At 39.5% G+C, this 19,285-nt stretch overlaps 1 long non-coding RNA gene across 1 annotated transcript in view; it reads left to right on the forward strand.

Annotated features, from left to right (window-relative positions):
* Positions 1-26: 26 nt before the first annotated feature.
* The window catches only part of LOC309818734, a 35,122-nt gene continuing 15,863 nt past the window's right edge, over positions 27-19,285 (forward strand). The window contains exons 1-2 of the long non-coding RNA XR_014296372.1: positions 27-203; positions 928-996. This is a non-coding gene — a long non-coding RNA (uncharacterized lncRNA). The remainder of the gene's footprint in view (positions 204-927; positions 997-19,285) is intronic.

The following is a 19,285-nucleotide window of genomic DNA, read 5'->3' on the forward strand; positions in this document are numbered from 1 at the left end:
CGCAGTCGCGTCGGCTAGCCTGGGAGTCTCAGAGGAAAAAGGGGCTCCAGAAGTGCGTGCCCCGGGCCGCTCACCCGGCCTTGCAATTGTGGGAAGAAGAGAATAGAGGAGTGAAGAAGGGTGCATTTTCCATCTCACCTCAGTCCTCGGCTAGGAAAACCACATAGCCCTGACCAGTGGGCTCAAGGCCCTGCTGGAAACTGGTGAGCCTGCGTTCAGAGACCACTCTTCTAGTCCTCTCTAATGTCAGAGGGCCCATGGTAAACAAAACGCCATGTATCAGGGCCTTTCTGTGCCAGCCCTGTCCTGGGCACTCGGACGTTGTCAGAATATAGCGCAGGGGTCAGGGACATGGGCTTTGCGGTCAGGCATACCTGGGCTCCACTCACAGCTCTACCAATATCCTGATAGCCCCGGAACTTCTTAGCTTCTTTGAGCTTCATTCCGTCAGTATATTTTAGTTGTCTACAATGTACAAAGCCCTGTGCTCAGCTTCTGAGTTTCTTCAGATTTCTCTGACAGATGAAATGGATGTAAAGTGCTCAACATAGTGCCCGGTGCATAATAAACTCCCATATAGCTATCATTTATTAATTACTATTTTCAAATTAAATATAACAACTTTATGAAGTGATAGGATACCATTTTAAAATGAGGAAAATGAGACAGACGTTAAGGAACTTAACTTTGCCCAGCTGATAAATGATGGAGGTGGGATCTGAACACAGGTAGTCCTGCGCTTTTAATTCACTACTGCTTCTCAGATTGTGGATATGTCAGCATTTTATGTAGACACAATTAAGGATTAAATGTTTAGTGCAGTTACAAACTAGGGTGGCACATTATTACTGAATAAGATGCTTGAGTATGTACTGAAGATTTTAAGTACAGAAGACATTAGAGAAGAATTTATTGTGGTTTTTGCAGGTTCTGAGTGTATATGTCTCAGCTTGAGATGAGAAAATGAGAACAAGTAACAAGCATATTTTTTCAACTGTAAGTATCTTTTTACATTACTTTTCAAGGACCATTGAAAACAAAAATTGTTATTTCTGATGTTGGTATATGCGCCTCTGTTTAAAAAGGGAGAAGTTGGGCCAATGAAAAGTCTATTTTCCATGTGATAACATGAGGAAATGGCTAATAGGAAATAAGCTTTTGCTTCTCACGAAACAACCTTGGAAGAGTCACATTTGGGAAAGGTTGAAACCCTTTCTTTCAACAGAAACAGAGACGGAGAGAGGAGGGGAAAAGCTTTATGTATCCTGAGTGCTAATCCCAGGGTGGGGATGCGGATTATTCAGAGTTGCTTCATTCTGCAGCTTCTCTTGGAAGCTCAGCTCAGTCAAACCAAGGAAACAGTTGCACCCATCACCAGCCACATAAGTCCTTAGGAGAGATATGCAGATCATGAGAGACTGTTACCTGAGGTTGGGGACCAATGGAGGGTGCATTACCTGCAAAACAGGTAGGCCTTTGCACCAAGAGCCTGAATATGGAGTGAGGAACACAAGTGGATAAGCTGTTATAAGATAGGCCACAAACCCTATCTTATAACCTCCCCCATTTACCCTGAGAGCTATCTCAGGAACTTTCTGGTAAAAAAAAAAAAAGGAGAAATTACTGTGAATAAGAGTCATCTGGAAGATTTCATTGAATAGGTGGGATTTGATTTGAACAGGGACTTAGTAATAGGTACAATATGAATAATAGAAAATGTGGGACAGGATAGAACATTGTAGGGAGATATGGTAGTAGTGACAAGGAAAACTAAAGGAATGGGTTGGTATACATTTGGGTTAGTATCTTACCTCTGCAACTTACTAGTGTGTGCCCTTAAAAGTTATTTAACCTTTTTAAACCTTATTTTCCTCATCTTTAAAATAAGGATATAATCAATCATTCATTTATTCAATGGCATATCATGTACCAAGCACAAAGGAGTCACTTCTAAGTACATACAAATGAAAGTGAGGCCCTTGATTTCAATGAAGTTTTCAGCTCAACATACAAAGAAGTACAATATGATAAGAGAAGTTACGTACAGGGAAGGAGAGAGAAGCAGGAATATCTAAATCTTCCTGGAGGCTTCAGGTAGAACTGGTTTTTGGGTTGAGGTTTTAATGATCCACGCACCCATCCATCCTACATATATTTTATGAAGCACTTTCTGTGTGCCAAGCCCGGTTCTAGGTAATGGAGATAGTAGTGGACAAATTAAAAAGTCAAAAATCCCTGTCTACCTAGAGATTATAGTTGATGTTTTATATATGCCTACTGAGGGTTACAGACAATAAGTTACATAAGTAAAGTACATAATATGTTAGATATTGAAAGAACTGAGGAGAGAAAATAAGTATAGGAGAGGGCTATGAAAATTTGGGGGGAGAGGGCTTGCTGGCATTCTAGTAGATGGCCAGGGGTGACCTTTCTGAGAAGTTCTGTGATTTTTGAGTTGAGGCCTGATAGAAAGAGGGAACCATGCTCATGCTCCATGTTTAGAGAACCCACTGCTCACCAGGCACTTTGCAAGAAGCTGGGAAAGGCCTTAAATGCTTTGCAAAGGTTTTTGTCTTCTTTTTTTGTTGTTGTTATAAATTTATTTATTTTATTTATTTATTTTTGGCTGTGTTGGGTCTTCGCTGCTGTGCGTGGGCTTTCTCTAGTTGCGGCGAGCGGGGGCTACTCTTCGTTGTAGTGTGTGGGCTTCTCGTTGTAGTGGCTTCTCATTGCGGAGCACGGGCTCTAGGCGCACGGGCTTCAGTAGTTGTGGCGTGCGGGCTCAGCAGTTGTGGCTCACGGACTCTAGAGCACAGGCTCAGTAGTTGTGGTGTGCGGGCTTAGTTGCTCCGCGGCATGTGGGATCTTCCCGGACCAGGGATCAAACCTGTGTCCCCTGCATTGGCAGGTGGATTCTCAACCACTGCGCCACCAGGGAAGCCCCTCTTCTTCTTTTTTAATCCAGTAGGCAATGGAAAATTATTGAAGAATCTTGATCATAGGTAGGGCATGCTTAGATTTGTGTCTTAGAAAACTCACTCCGAAGTTATATGGATAATGAAATGGAGGAGGCAAAATTAGAATAGCCATGCTGTCATCTGGGGGCTTCCTCCTCCTTGAATATCTGGTTAACTTAGGTGAAAATCTAATTCTGTGGCATGTGACAGTCTTCATGATACCTGTGAGTTCTCACAGCTTGCTCCTAGTGTGTGTCTGTCCTCTGTAGTCCTTAACCTTTAGGGCTATCTCTATATTCAAACCATTGAATATAGAACTTATTCATCAAGTTCTAGAAAAACACTCACTCATAGTTGTCTGTGTGTGTGTGTGTGTGAGTGTGTATGTGTGTGTGTGTGTGTCTAAATACTTTACTGAAGATTTAGGAGTCACTATGGGATGGGGCTTCAACTGAAAGTATGTGGGGCCTTGGGAGCAAGTCAACCGGTACCAAGCGCATTCAACATAATTGCATTTGAAAGGAGTTCACACTTTCAGCATCTGTCATGCCTTTTGGAATATTTTAAAGACAAATTTTGAAACTGAGTTTTTCTTTTTAATTTAAGTAGAGTTGATTTACATATTATATTAGTTTCAGGTATATAGTGTGGTGATTCAGTATTTTTACAGATTATACTCCATTAAGAGTTATTACAAGATAATGGCTAGAATTCCCTGTGCTATACATATATTCTTGTTGCTTATCTATTTTATACATAGTAGTTTGTGTCTCTTAATCCTATACCCCTAGTTTGCCCCTCCCTTCTTCCTCTCCCCTTTTGTAACCACTAGTTTTATTTTCTATATCTGTAAGTCTATTTCTGTTTTGCATATACGTTCATTTGTATTATTTCCTAGATTCCACATATAAGTGACTTCATACAGTATTTGTCTTTCTCTGTCTGACTTATTTCAGTAAGCATAATATTCTGTAGGTCCATTCATGTTGCTGCAAATGGTGGAATTTCATTCTTTTTTTAATGGCTGATTAGTATTCCATTGTGTGTACATGTGTGTGTGTATATATATGTGTGTGTGTGTATATATTTTATATATATATATGCCACATCTTCTTTATTCATTTATCTTTTCATGGCACTTGGGTTGCTTCCATGTCTTGGCTATTGTAAATAGTGCTGCTATGATCATTGGGGTGTATGTATCTTTTCGAAGTATGGTTTTCTCTGGGTATATGCCCAGGAGTGGGATTGCTGGATCATATGGTAGTTCTATTTTTAGTTTTTTAAGGAACCTCCATACTGTTCTCCATAGTGGCTGTACCAATTTACATTCCTACCAGCAGTGTAAGAGGGTTTCCTTTTCTCCACACCTTGTCCAGCATTTACTGTTTGTACACATTTTGGTGATGGCTGCTTGTTTTTATCCAATGACAGACAGAATCTCAATCTTAATTTCAATCCCTCCCTCTCTCTCTGTTCTCTTGTGGTTACTCTCTTGCCTCCTTTTAATTAACTATTAGAAAACCTTGAATTTGAACCTTGTTTTTCCTGTAGGTAGAATGTGTTACCCAGGGTTTTCAGAACCTTAACTGGATAGCATGGTGAATATTTGTTTGAAGACATTTTTGCAACCCAGTTGTCCTCCTGTCATAAATTTGATTCTTGTGCCTGTCTCCTTGACTTTGATGTGTATGCCATGACCAAGCTTGTATCTCAGTCACTATCTTGGACTTTTAAGGGTAAGTCTAGTCAATTCTCAAAGCTTTTCTTATTTTTTTTGAATTTGCCTTGCAGTTAGTTCAGGTGTTGGTTTTATTTGACTTTATAGTTCTTCTCAGAAATTTTAAATCATTAAGCTCTACAAAATTTATGCGGTCAAGGACATGATCTGTCTTGGTCACCTCTGCATCCTCAGAGTCCAAAGCAGTACCAGGCATGTAACAGATGCACAGCAGATATTTGTTAATAAATGAATGCATGCCTGAATATTTACACAAAACTTTGGTGGGTTTTCTTAATTTTGTATTGGACTTTAAAAATTATTTCACTTTAAATTTGTGTTCTCTAAGAAAAAGCCAGAAATTGCATTTTAAAAGAAGATATTTGATTATACACAATTCTTCTTCTTTTGCTTTTATATAAAAAAATAAAAATACCAAGTACCTTCTTTATTTCTTTTAAAACCTGAAATTCTGTATCCCCCAAGAATCTCTCTCTAAGCTTTTTTTCTATTTTAAATATAGTAGGATGTATATGTCAGTCCTAATTTCCCAGTTTATTCCCCCCTTCCCCCCCAGTAACCATAGGTTTGTTTTCTACATCTGTAACTCTATTTCTTTTCTGTAAATAAATTCATTTGTACCATTTCCTAAGATTCCACATATAAATATCATATAATGTTTGTCTTTCTCTGTCTGACTTACTTCACTCAGTATGACAATCTCTCGGTCCATCCATGTTGCTGCAAAGGGCATTATTTCATTCTTTTTTATGTCTGAGTAGTAGTCCATTGTATATATATACCACATCTTCTTTGTCTGCTCCTCTGTTGATGGACATTTAGGTTATTTCCATGTCTTGGCTATTGTAAATAGTGCTGCAATGAACATTGGGGTGCATGTATCTTTTTGAATTATGGTTTTCTCCAGATATATACCCAGGAGTGGAATTGCTGAATCATATGCTAATTCTCTTTTTTCAGTCTTTTGAGGAGCCTCCATACTGTTTTCCATAATGGTTGCACCAATTTACATTCCCATCAACAGTGTAGGAGGATTCCCTTTTCTCTACATCCTCTCCAACATTTATTATTTGTAGACTTTTTGATGATAGCCATTCTGACAGGTGTGAAATGATATCTCATTGTTGCTTTTATTTGCATTTTTCTAATAATCAGGGATGTTGAGCATCTTTACATGTCATTATTAGCCATCTGTATGTCTTCTTCAGAAAAATGTCTATTCAGATCTGCTCATTTGTTGATTGGGTTGTTTGTTTTTTTGATATTGAGTAGTATGAGCTGTTTATATATTTAGGATATTAACTCCTTGTCAGTCATATTATTTGCAAATATTTTTCCCATTGAGTTTTTTTTTATTTATTTACTTTGTTTTTGGCTGCGTTGGGCCTTCCTTGCTGTGCGCGGGCTTTCTCTAGTTTCAGGGAGCAGCGGCTACTCTTCATTGTGGTGGGCAGGCTTCTCATTGTGGTGGCTTCTCTTGTTGCAGAGCATGGGCTCTAGGCGCACGGGCTTCAGTAGTTGTGGCACGTGGGCTCAGTAGTTGTGGCGCACAGGCTTAGTTGCCCTGTGGCATATGGGGTCTTCCCGGACCAGGGCTCGAACCTGCATTGGCAGGTGGATTCTTAACCACTGCACCACCAGGGAAGCCCCCACATTGAGCTTTAATGCTTGTTGAAGCCTGTTCCTGCCCCCCCAGTGACTGGCCTAGCAGAGAGCTTACATCTACTGTTTTCATCCCACCTCTTATCTTTACTCTCTCCTCTTCCTCCTCCTTCTGTGGAGCAACCAATAAAACCATCTGGTCACCTGCAACTAATCTACCAAAATCTGTATCCCTCAGGTGTCAGTTTCTACTCCCAATTATCAAAGAATTTTTTTTTATTATTGAAGTACAGTTGACTTACAATATTAGTTTCAGGTGTATAGCATAATAATTTGATATTTTTATAGATTATATTCCATACAAAGTTATTATAAAATATTGACTATATTCCCTATGCTGTATATTACATCCTTGTAACTTACTTATTTTATACCTAGTAGTTTGTACCTCTCATCCCCTTCACCTGTTTTGCCCCTCTTCCCATCACTGCCGCCTCTGGTAATGACTAGTTTATTCTCTGTATCTGTGAGTCTGTTTCTGTTTTGTTATAATTGTTCCTTTGTTTTATTTTTTAGATTCCACATATAAATGAAAACATACAGTATTTGTACACTCTACGTCAATCCATGTTGTCACAAATGGCAAAATTTGATTCTTTTATGGCTGGGTAATATTCCATTGTATACATATACCACATCTTCATCCATTCATCAGTTGGTGGACACTTGGGTTGCTTCCATATCTTGGCTATAGTAAATAATGCTGCTATGAACATTGGGTGCATACATCTTTTTGAATTCGTGTTTTTCAAAGAATTTTTCTAACAAAGACAGCTCTCCCTTTCTAAGGTGAATAAAATCTCTTTCTCATCATATAGTTCTAAGAGGATTTTTGGTGAAGAAAATCTTCTCCTCCTCATCATGTATTTCCTTGAGAAAAATATTTGCCATATCTGTATATTTTGCTACATGGCTTCTGAGGGAAGGGTGGCAGTGGCTGGGGTTGGGGAGTGGTCATTTGGGATCAGAAGGTAAAACGTAGTAGAGCTGTATTTTACTTAAGTAGTTGGACCACCTCCAACTCATAGGCTAGTATCGATCTCCTAAAGCGTTGCTGGAAATTTTCTCGAAAGCTCCATTGGTGATAATGCCTATTGGATTTCTGGGTCTAGTTAGGTAGCACCATTCTACCCCACTCTCTATATGTTGGTTCAAATTCAGTAGCACTGGGGTTCTAGAGTTACCCTAAAAGCAGGCAGGATTCCCAATATAGGACTTTGACCACATTTGTTCACCCTTAAGTCAGGGCTGACCACTGGACCGTCATTGACTATGGAGACCCCTCCAACTATTATAATACCAGGGTCTAGGCTAGCCAAGGAGGGAAGGCAGAACTATGGTATCTACCAAGCTTTTTTGTTTATGGTGTCAGAAGAGCTTGATGCTATGACCTTTCTCCTGTTTCTGGATCTTAATTTCTGGAGGACTGTTCTTCTCACAAGCACATTCCACCAAAAAACACCCATCTTCACAAGAGTGGGAACATATGGAGGTATTTCTCTTCTTAGCCTCCACCCCCAAGTGGTGCTGTGGATGGTAAAACTGTCGCCAGCGGCTGCTAGATTCCAGGGGCAAATATGTAAGATATTACTGATGTCTTGTTTAGGACTGACTTCCCAGCTAGGTAAAAATTCAGTAGTCATGGTTTGTGTTTAAGGCCCAGGGATTTTTCTAGCATGTTCTCTGATCCAAAGTAAGGAAGTCACTTACTCCGTAATGAGGGGACTTTGGTGTTAGAAATCTGAACTTGGGTGACTGAGCTCCACCCTCTGCTCGGCTGGATTTGTACCCTTATTTCTAACCCTGAACAGTTCCCTTTCTTCCTCCCCTTGAATAACTTCTTTAAGAGCAAGGAGTGGGAAGGATAACTCACAATTTCACAGGGAGTTCTGAGCTTCTCCTGTGATGTTTTGCTTTAAAATCCTCCTACAGCAACTTTCTTCAACAAGCCTGAGTTTTCTAAACTGCTTTCTAATAGCAACGTGGAATGCTTTGTGGCAAAAGCTGCTTAAGTTTTAACACAAGCGCAAAGGTCATTTCTCCTTCCAGCTGTTACATTGTCAAAAATCTGACTTACAAATCCAGGCAGTTTACCACATTTTTAAGTATTGTTAAGCAGTCAGCTACCCAGTGTACCCCAAGGGGTGCATTGGAAGCTTTGTGATCACATAAATTCCTAATTCTGGATCCTGCAAACTTTAATTATTGTCCACATCCCAACTGTCATTTCTCTAATAGTTCAGGGAATGTAAAAATCCTCCTTTCTTCACTACCTGAAAATGTCTAAATTTCTTGTGGCATGTAGCATTTACTAGGGGTCCTGATAGTCAGTCCCAAGTTCAGATCTCTGAAGGATCCTGTCCCAGTAGAAGAAGCAGGCATGGTAGGAATCTTTCATTAGACCTGTAATGAGTTGCATTGTGTCCCCTAAAAAGACATGTTCAAGTCCTAACCCCAGGAACTGTGAATGGTACTTTATTTGGAACTAGGGTCTCTCCAGATATAATGAATTGTTTTGATATGAAATCATCCTGGGTCTAAGGTAAACCCTAAATCCAGTGATGATTAGCCTTTTAAGAAAAGGACACAGAGAGACACATAGACACACAGTAGAAGGCCATGTGAAGATGGAGACAGTAAAGACCTCCATGTGTTTAAGGAACAAGTAGAAGGCTCAGGAATGGTGCTCAAGGAGGAAGTGGTACAAAATGAATGAGCTCAGAGAATGGTAGGGGTCAGATCCTGTGCAACCTTGTAAACTATGGTAAAGAGTTTGGATTTTATTCTAGATGTAGGGGAAAGCATTTGAAAGGCTTTAAGAAGAAAAACTGGTCTGATTTGAATTTTTAAGTGATATCTATTGCTGCTATGTTGTAGTTAAGTGAAGGTTTGGGGAGGATTTGTATGGTGTCAAATTAGCTAAAACTGAGTTATGTTTCCCAGAATTCCCTTCCCTGCATGGTTCAGGGGTAGTGAGCCTCACAAGGAGCATTTTGTATGCTATTTGGAAGGCAGAAAGGAAGCAGTAGCCTATTGCTTTTACACTTGGAAGGTCAGAGCAGGGCACAAGACCCCACTGCAATGCACCCACATTGCTGTAATCTGCTGGCTCACCTTACTGGCCTGGGACAACATCTGGCTCACAAGTCCTGCCAGATTTTCTCCTTCAGCCTCGCTCAGCCCTGGGCCAGGATCATATTTAGCTCCATGACTAAGGGCGTCAGCTTCTCCAGCGGGACACATACCCTCATCAAAGTTGGAGGCTCAGAGGTTGTGAGAGAATGACAGTAATTCCGAGTCTATCTTTGTAGGTTCAAGTCTGTTCTCACAGGTTCCAGTTGATCCTCACATCTCCCTCTTTATATTCATCATCCCTTTAAGTGCCAGAGTCTGGGGCTGGCACGTACACTGTTTAATCAGCTTCCACAGTTGTAAGGTCAAAGCCCTATAACAAATTCATACGCATATGTATGTGTGTGTGTGTGTGTGTGTGTGTGTGTGTGTGTATGTATTTACATATATGTGTATTTTATATATTTATATAAATTTTGTAGTTTTTATACTTATATAAAAGATTATAGGGGCTTCCCTGGTGGCGCAGTGGTTGAGAGTCCGCCTGCTGATGCAGGGGACGTGGGTTCGTGCCCCGGTCTGGGAGGAACCCACGTGCCGCGGAGTGGCTGGCCCATGAGCCATGGCCACTGAGCCTGTGCATCCGGAGCCTGTGCCCCGCAACGGGAGAGGCCACAGCAGTGAGAGGCCCACGTACCACAAAAAAAAAAAAGATTATAGTATATTTATATAAATGTATTAATTTTAAAATATGATATATATTATATATTTAAATATACTGTATTTGAAATATGTATTTGAAATATGTTTTATTATATTTAAATATTTATTACATATAAAAATATTTTAATATATATTTGTTTTATATATGCATGTGTGTGTGTGTGTATGTGCATCCATCCTTGTGGTTCTGCTTCTCTGATTGAACACCACTGAAGCAGGGGCAAAAGTGAAAGCAGGTGCACTTGTTAAGTGGCCAATACCATTTAGTCCAGAACCAGAGATACAGAGATATCGTTATGGAGATGGAGAGAGGTGTACTAATTTAAGAATTGTTTTGGATGTTGTATTAGGGTTCTTTAGAAAAACAGAACTGATTGGATGTATAGAGAGAGAGAGAGAAAAGAAAAAAATTTATTATAAGGAATTGGCTCATGTAATTATGGAGGCTGAGAAGTCCCAAGATCTGCAGTTGAGAAGCTGGAGACACAGCAGAGCTGATGGTGCAGTTCTGGTTTGAGTCTGAAGGCCTGAAAACCAGGAGAGCTGATAGTGTAAATTCCAGTATGAAAGCTGGTGGACTCAAGACCGGAGAAGAGCCAATGTTTCAGTTTGAGTCTAAAGGCAAGAAAGCACTGATGTATCACCTCAAATAGTCAGACAGAAGGAGTTCCCTCTTACTCATTTTAGTTCTATTCAGGCCCTCAACTGATTGCACGAGGCCCACCAGCATTAGGGAGGGCAATCTGTTTTACTCAGTCTGCTGATTCAAATGTTAATCTCATCCAGAAGCACCCTCACAGACATACCCAGATAATGTTTAACCAAAGTCTGAGTACCCTGTGGCCCAGTCAGATAGACACACAAACTTAACTATCACAGAGGTAGAACTTACAAAATGTATGGATCTATATTGGATGCAGGTCTGGCCTCATGTGCAGTTGTACCAGGCCCCATACTTAGAAGGACTCCACAGTTGGTTTAATGCTTTGCTGTTGCTCTCTTGAAATTCTTGATAATTTTTCAACAAGAGTCGCTGCATTTTCATTTTTCACTGGGCCCCACGTATTGTGTAGCTGGTCCTGATGGATGTGAGGAATGAGGGGAATAAAAGGTTTAAGGATTACACTTGGGTTTTTGGATTAAATGACTAGGTAGATGGTAGTGCATTGGAGGTGGAAATTGACAGAGAGCTCAAGAATTTTGATTTGAACATGTTAACGTAGAGCTGCCTCTTAGACATTGTGGTAAGATATTTGTTGATTGCTTCCCCAGCATTCATTTCCCTCTTCCTGATTCCTAGCTAGACCTTGTTTCGCAGCCTTGTGGCTAGGGTTTGATTGGCTCTAGTTCCAGCCATCCACACGCTGTCCTGGCATGGCAGTCTCTGCCATATAGGGGCAAAGTAATCAACTAAGCTATATAAACCACTGGTGCTGTTTGTAATTCCCTTTAACCATAGACTAAAGAATAAGGAGAAGACTGATTATTTGAGAAGGAGAGGCAGAGTCTGCAGAAATCAAGCCTAAAGTTTTCTCAATTTCAGGTCGTGTATAATTGTGGGAAGAACTCCTTGTTTTCCCCAATATCTGTCTTTGCCATCTTCCTCCTTTGTTAGCTGAGCTCCTGTTAAAAAGACTACATTTCCTTACCTTCCATGCAGCTAAGTATAGCCTTGTGATGATATTCTGTTTAATGGGCTGTAGGGGACATTGTGTGTGTAATTCCTCCTCCCTTCTTCCTTTCAACTGTCTAGAATTTATATGCATTGACAGGAATCTCAGTAGTAGGTAGCAGAAAAGAACCCTGGTCCTTTGACATCCTGAAGCCATGCCAGTTCTGGACTTCCTACTTCTTGTCTGTTACAAGAGAGCTAAAACTATCTTATTGAAGATAAGATTACTATCCACCACTATTTTCGATTTCTGTCACATGTAGCCAGTGTTAATCCTAAATGATACAGTGTCCATATAATTAACTCCTTTTCTTTCAAGGGCACCTAAATGAATGCTGGCTTGATGCAAACAAGAGTCTAATTAGAACAATTTTTTTCCCTTAGTCAGACCTGTGTATATTTTCTACATACACACCAAAAAAAAAAAAAAAAAAGAAAGAAAGAAAGAAAGAAAAAAATCCTTTTACCCAATCCATATTTTGCTTTGACTTTTAAGTCATAGAAGAATTATAGATACTTTACCAGGATCTATTATTAAAAGCACTGCTACTTTCTCTAGGGAAGCAACAATTGATCCACATTTTCCTGGCACTAGCTCACAGTTCATAAACCCTTGTTTAAAATTAATGCAAATCATTAAACAACACAGAAAAAAAATCTTTTAAAATTACACAGTACAAGCTGCCTTCTGAGAGACTGGAAGAAGTGAGTTTACATGTAATCTCAGATAAGGTGACCAAATATTCTAAATTGGCTAAGACAGCCCCAACTCCCAGATTGCCCGCTGCTCTGGTTTCTGTGTCAGCACACATCTTGTGGTTCTAGCCAGATGTCATCCAGCTTTAGGACAGGAATTCCTCCCCCTGCTCAGGAGAGCAAATAACTGAAAATGGGGAGAAACAAACTGAAAGTATAAATGGCAAAAAACTAAAGCATGGTTACAATATTTTGGTTCTTTGTTTGACAAAGTGTGGAAGCATTTGTCAATGAATACTGTTTAGTTTGGTGCCTTTCACACTGTGTATTGCATGACCCATTTCTAGGGTGTGATTGATATTTTTAAAAAGTGATATGGACTACAATAGGCTAGAAAATGCCACAGTGCATTGCACATACTAAGGATGAGTATTTTTCAGAAATTTCTGTTTGTGTTTTGTCTGTGAGTCTTTGGTACAAGAGGGTGAATAAATGAAATTTAAAACCACTAAATTTTAGTTATTTATGACTGCACTCCCCAATGTTTCTTGAATCATACAGCAATATTAAGAAATGTTAAGCCTTCCATTCATCATATATTTAACCTATGTAACAGTAACAGTACTTATGAGTCCATCACTTCCTTGGGTGGGGTTTTCCCTTCAAGTCCCAGACTCACATAAGTTTTCCAAGGCTGTTCCAGGGACTTTACAAGTGTCCAGGACTATTGGATGAGGTGCTGTCTACAGGGGATTGGTCAGTGGATAGTTCACTCTTGAAGTTCACTGGAAGTTCACATGGTGTTTAAAGACTAAATTGAAGTTAGCCAATTGGGCAAGGAGAGAATGGCATTCCAGGTAGAAGGAGCAGTATATATTAAACAGAAGAAAGAAATAGTAGATTGTATGTGTTCACAGCATCTTACATATAATTTTGAAACCCAAGAAGTTCTAAAAGCTGAAAGCTTTTCCTTAATCCATTAGGCAGGAAAACCTGACTCAATCTGAACTCATTGGTGTGCTGGTCAGGGACCCATCAGGAAACAGATGGTATTCTCAAATTGGGATCGTTGAAAGAGGATTTAATAAAGAGACTCATTCAAAGGTGTGGGGGGAGTGCTGGCACAGGGATAGGAATGTGATAGTGGGACAGGAGAGTTGTGATCCCGAGACACACGTCCCTAGGAGACGAGAGGAGAGAGTGGTTCTTGGAGGCCAGAAGGAAGGAGTCATGGGAAGAAGACTGCCTAAAGAGCACCTGCTTCCAGATGACTGTCCTTCAGGAGAGGGAAACATCCCAGGCTCCTGGATAGCCTGCTGGGCTCCCCACTGGCTGTATCCCATTAGAAACCTGGGGGCAGTGGAGTGTGGGGCTGAAGCGCAGATAGGTCAGTTTCCCAGGCACAGAGCAGGTGCAAAAGGGCGGATTATAGATCTGGAGGAAGCAAGGGAAGTGGCTCAGTGGCAAAACCAGACCCCAACCGACTGAGGCCATTTGTGGCCTTATTACACTTAATGTGAATATTCTAGGTTTGCTGCAGAAACATTTATGTGTTTGATACGAGTTGATGCCTTAGATCATCTGGGGTGTTATGTAACATATATACATATACATCTATCTATCTATCTATGCATGGGATTACCTGTTGAAAATCTAAAAAGTTATGAATTCTGAAATGCTTGTGGCCTCTGGGGTTTCTGTTAAGAGCATACCTACAAACAGTAAACTGGAGACATTTCCATATGGCTAGAAGATTTTGTACGTGGGGAGTTAGAAGGCAGGAGAGGAGCCTGGAAAAGTGGACTGGAGCCATGACAGAAAGAGGCTTTTATGTCAGGCCAAGAGTGTGGACTTGGTTGTAAATGGCGGGGATCGATAATAAAGACTTTTAAAGGGGATGACAAGGTTATGCATGTGTTTTACAAAGATCACTCTGGCTATAATGCACAGACTGGGTTGTACTCTCCAGGGCAGCAGAGCATATGATGGCCTGGGTTTGGCGTTTCTCTCATATCTCAGAGTAGAGAAGGAGCAGGGGAGGGAGGCAGGGAGGGGTGAAAGGCTGGCTCTAGTGACTCACAACTGCACAGATGACACTTGAACAGAATGTGGAAGAATCAGAGAAACACCTGCTGGGGATCAGAAGAGGACACTATAACAATTTCAAATGTCATGTTCAGCACCGCTTAGTAAGCTGCTTAACAAGGCTTTTGCCAGCATTGCAGATATATTTCATTGCTCGTCAACCAAGAGAGATACCGTTCCCTTGCTTTTTTGGATCATATATTCTTCTTAAGAGAAATGAATAGGGACCCACAGGCGTTAAGTGGCAATAATTACCCAGTGAGCCTGTGATAGAATCTGGACTAGTCTTCTAACTCTGGGCCGTGTTGTTTTTATCACAGCACACTGCCATCCAGTCAGTCTGCAATATGGTGATGGTCCACATAAATGTGTACTTGAGTTTCTAAAAAGAAAATATAGAAGTAAAAGACTAGTGCATTAACTATTGACTTATCAGTCTTTGGAAGGTATAATTTTTTCCTCTTCAAGTTTTAATGAAAATAAAACCTCAAAATCTATAGCATTAAGCAAAATAAAAGTCTAGTAAAGCTAGCACAGTAGTTTATGCATAATTATGGAAAAACTGGTACACAAAGTGATTATATATCATGGCTCACTTTGTCAAACTTATTACACAGTTTATTTATAATTGATTCTTAATCTTTCTCAAATTGTTTAATGGTTTCCATATGCTTGCTTGTGTTTTAATTCATGTGCATTTAGTGAATCTCACCTACCACAAGCAAGTGAAAGTCTATAAAATAAAAATTTATCTCCTTTTCGCCACTACCCCTCCCCGTTCAACACTTTCTCCAGGGATAACCACTCTTAAGAGGTGTGTTCTATTTTTTCAGGTTTGTATCCAAACCTGCCTATATGTTACAGACATACAAAACCAAATGTTTCTTATGTTGTTTTCCCACAAAAATGGCATAATACCATGACACTGTTCTGCAACTTGCTTTTTTCACTTGATATGTTACATATATATTCATGTAAATATTAATGATTACTTTGTGTTCTATTGCAAGGATTTTCTTTAATTTAACCATTCTGTAACTGATGGTAAATAGGCTCTTTTAAAGTTTTTATTATGACAAATAATCCTTCAGATTAACATCCTTGTACTACTTCTTAGTTGTAAATGCTTGAAAGACCTTGCTCTCTAAGGTCTTTGGCCAAAGTATATATTTTGTAGGAACTGATAACCTCTTTTTTCTTAAACCTTCTCTTGGAAGTCATTCATATTAACCTATAAACACAGCAACAAAAAGCCATTTTATTGAATTTTAGGCAAATGATAAAAGTGACTAAGAGGTTTTAGATCCGGTAGACACCATTAATATCTTGCTATTTTCTCCTTTAGCTCACTAATCTCAGTTTCTTAAGCAAGGTCATTCTGGAGATTACTCTTAAAAAATTCTTCTTTGGAGTTTACTTCATCATATCTTTTATCTTAAGAACATCTAAGAGGAACAAACCTGAGAAAGAATCTCCAGGTTAAAGAGGTGGAGGTTGCTAGAAGTTAAAGCAGTGTTTCTGCCCTAGGGAAGTGACATGCTAAAGGGCTGTGGCACCCAGGACATTTTCTAACTCTCTGCTTCCACCTTTGCCTCAAATAATGAGCTCCTCTGAGAGGAGCAGTGTGTGGTGGCTAGGAGCGTGGACTTACGCACTCATCAGCTGTGGGCCTGGGGCAAATGACTTAACTTCTCTGTGCTGCAGTTTCTTCATCTGTTAAAACAGGGATGGTGATGATGATGATGATGATGATGATGATGATGATGATGATGATGATGATGATATTGCCTACTCTGTAGGGTTGTTGTGAAAAATCAGGGATTTATATTTATAAAGCACTTACAGGGCCTGGCATATAAAACGCACTATATAGGTATTTGTTAGATAAAATGCACAATGTTATAGGCACTGTGAAGTCTCCTGAAGAAGCAACTGTTAATGAAACTTTTCCAAAGTTCAAATATAGCTAAAGTTGCTCAAAATATCATGTGAAAAATCTCCCTTCTCCTCCTTATCAGACCTTCACTATAGAGCTTTCTCTATTCAGTACTCACAGAAGCCCTATATTTCAGTGGTTTGTTCTGGATTTCTAACTTCTAATGAGAAATGATATTTTCTTTAGGTTAAAAAAAAAGCAGGTTAAAAAATGGACAGATACTGGGTGTCTATTTCCTCACAGTTGTTAGCACATTCTTTTTGTTCAACAAAATAGTCTAACAAGAAGAGGAGATTTGCAAAAACATATCATAGAAGAAATCGAGTCAGATTTCAGAAACATAAGTACAGAAACAAATTGGATTGTCAGGAAACATAACCTTCTGAACATAAGAAAATGATAAAAAATTCATTGACAGTATATATTTATAACCCACATTTTCACATTCTTTGTTGTTTGTTTTTTGGCCACACCACGCTGCTTTCAGGATCTTTGTTCCCCCACTAGGGATTGAACCCGGACCCCAGCAGTGAAAACACCGAGTCCCAACCACTGGACCTCCAGGGATTTCCTGTAACCCACATTTTCAGATTTTATTATTATAACTATTAGAAATACAGACAATTTTTATATAATCAAGAGCTGGTTAGCCAGATCTGAGATTTTACAAGTCTTTTGTTACTCTTTTCTTTTCATCCTGCCCCTGCAATATCCTGCATTTTGATCAATTTCAAAGCATAGGAAGTCAGGTATGAGATTTGTTTCTCTTAATATGGTTAGACTTCCAAGGCAAACTGTGTAGTGTTTTACTTCCTCTTTAGCAGGAAGGTACAGAATGAAAGGGCCCCTCCTTCTGGGGGCCTCTGTATTCTCTGGAGTAGTTGACTGTAGCCTTGGGCTGAGCACTCTGACCAAGTAGTTTTATATTCTTGTCTGATGTATTATGATTTAGTTTCACAACAGAGTTGCATGTCTTACTTCCTCGTATTATCACTGACAGGATTTGGGGGCTTGACGCCAACTTTTAATACCAACTTCAGCATAGAATCGTGCTTGTAGGACTTTGGAGAGGATTTCTGATACTGAAAGAGGGAGGGAAAATTAGCTTGCTGTGGGTAGCCACTGAAGTACCCATGGAGAGTTGGCATTCAAACTTTCAGACTTGATTAAAGCACTAGGAAAGAAAAAAAAAACCTCTAGGAAAGAAGCTGTAGCAGATATAGCTGTAGCCACCTTGTAATTGGGTATCGTGTGTGTTTGTTTCTTTTATACTTCGCCTTGTTCCAGAAAGTTAAGCAGTTAGCATATGATTCCTCTTCCAGGACAACAACAGGAAAAGATGGAGCTCTTGTTTCTTTTCTTCTCCTTGGCCTGCATAGGCCTGTGTTTAACTCTGTAATAATTTCTTTTAAAATTAGAGTTGCTCAGGCAACTATACCCTTTACTTTCTAACTTGACCCCGTTTCCTGATGAATGGTCTTTTTATTTCTTAGCTAAGTCCTAAAGGTTTTTACATTCTGCAGTTTTCTCTGCTAAATAGCTCTAGGCATAATTGCTTATAAGATCATAGGCAACCATAAAACCTTAGATTTTTTTAAGGAAACTTAGAGACCATTTAATCCAACCCCCTCATTTTATTTTATTTTATTTTTAATTTTTTTCCCGTCATTTTATAGTTAAAGAAATTGAGTCCCCAACAGGGTAAATATCTTGTTCAATGACATCCAGCTAATTTGTAAACCGGGTAGAATTTTCCCAAGCTAATTTTTTTGGCTTGACTAGAATTACAGCTAAAACCATTTTAAAGGCCACATACTTTTCCATCTTGGTCCTTTTGAAATATCATATGGATATAATGTACAGTAATCAAATTTACAAAATCTTGACTCCTAATTCTGAGAAACACTGTGATGTGAGAAATTGTTAAAGAGGTTTGGAATTAACATGCTTGTTAATAGACCATTTCTTACAACTCTGGTCTCAGATGTACAAGTTAATTGAGGGTTGGCTAGGTCAGCCTAAAGAGATTGCTTTGCTTTACCTAATGACCTTTATTTTGGTGAGGGAGGGAGTTGAGGGAAAATGAACCAACGCAAATAGAGAGAAATAATGTCAACATAGGAATCAGATTAGGTTCAATAACCTATTGTCATTACTATTAATATAATATCACACTTTGTGCCTACAAGATCATAACTCTAGTTTGGCAAAATGAAGACCAGTAAGAAATTATAAATTACCTTTGTGTCGATAACTTGCATCTAGCAAGAGCCAAAGGTGAAAAGTCTGTAGCTTCCCCATTCTCTTTCTGTTGCCCACTCATAACGGTTAGTGAGTCTGTCTATGTAGCCACAAATAACTCACAGAATCTTTGAAGAGTCACCCTTCTTGACCTCTCTATGCCTCTCTTTGCAGGATAGTGTATCCCACAAACAGGCCCATCTCTAATATTAGTGAGCCTGAGGTGAATGCACAAATAGTTATTTTCACAAATCCGCCCTAAGTGGGCCACCTACCCTTCTGTTCATACTGACCTCAAAGAAACTTGTGTATAAGTGTGCAGACTATACCCTACATATTCAAGTTCTGTCCATAACTCCAAACACAAACTATACAAACAACTACCTCTTCACTACACTTTGGGCAGTATGGTCTGCCCCTAATTGTACAGAGAGGAGCAAAAGCCCAAGCAGGCCTTGGAAGTAGGCTCAGAGCTTCATGAGCAGGGAATTCTGGACATC

This window comes from Grampus griseus (genome assembly GCF_964374135.1).
Source record: "Grampus griseus genome assembly, chromosome: 2".
Taxonomy (NCBI): Eukaryota; Metazoa; Chordata; class Mammalia; order Artiodactyla; family Delphinidae; genus Grampus; species Grampus griseus.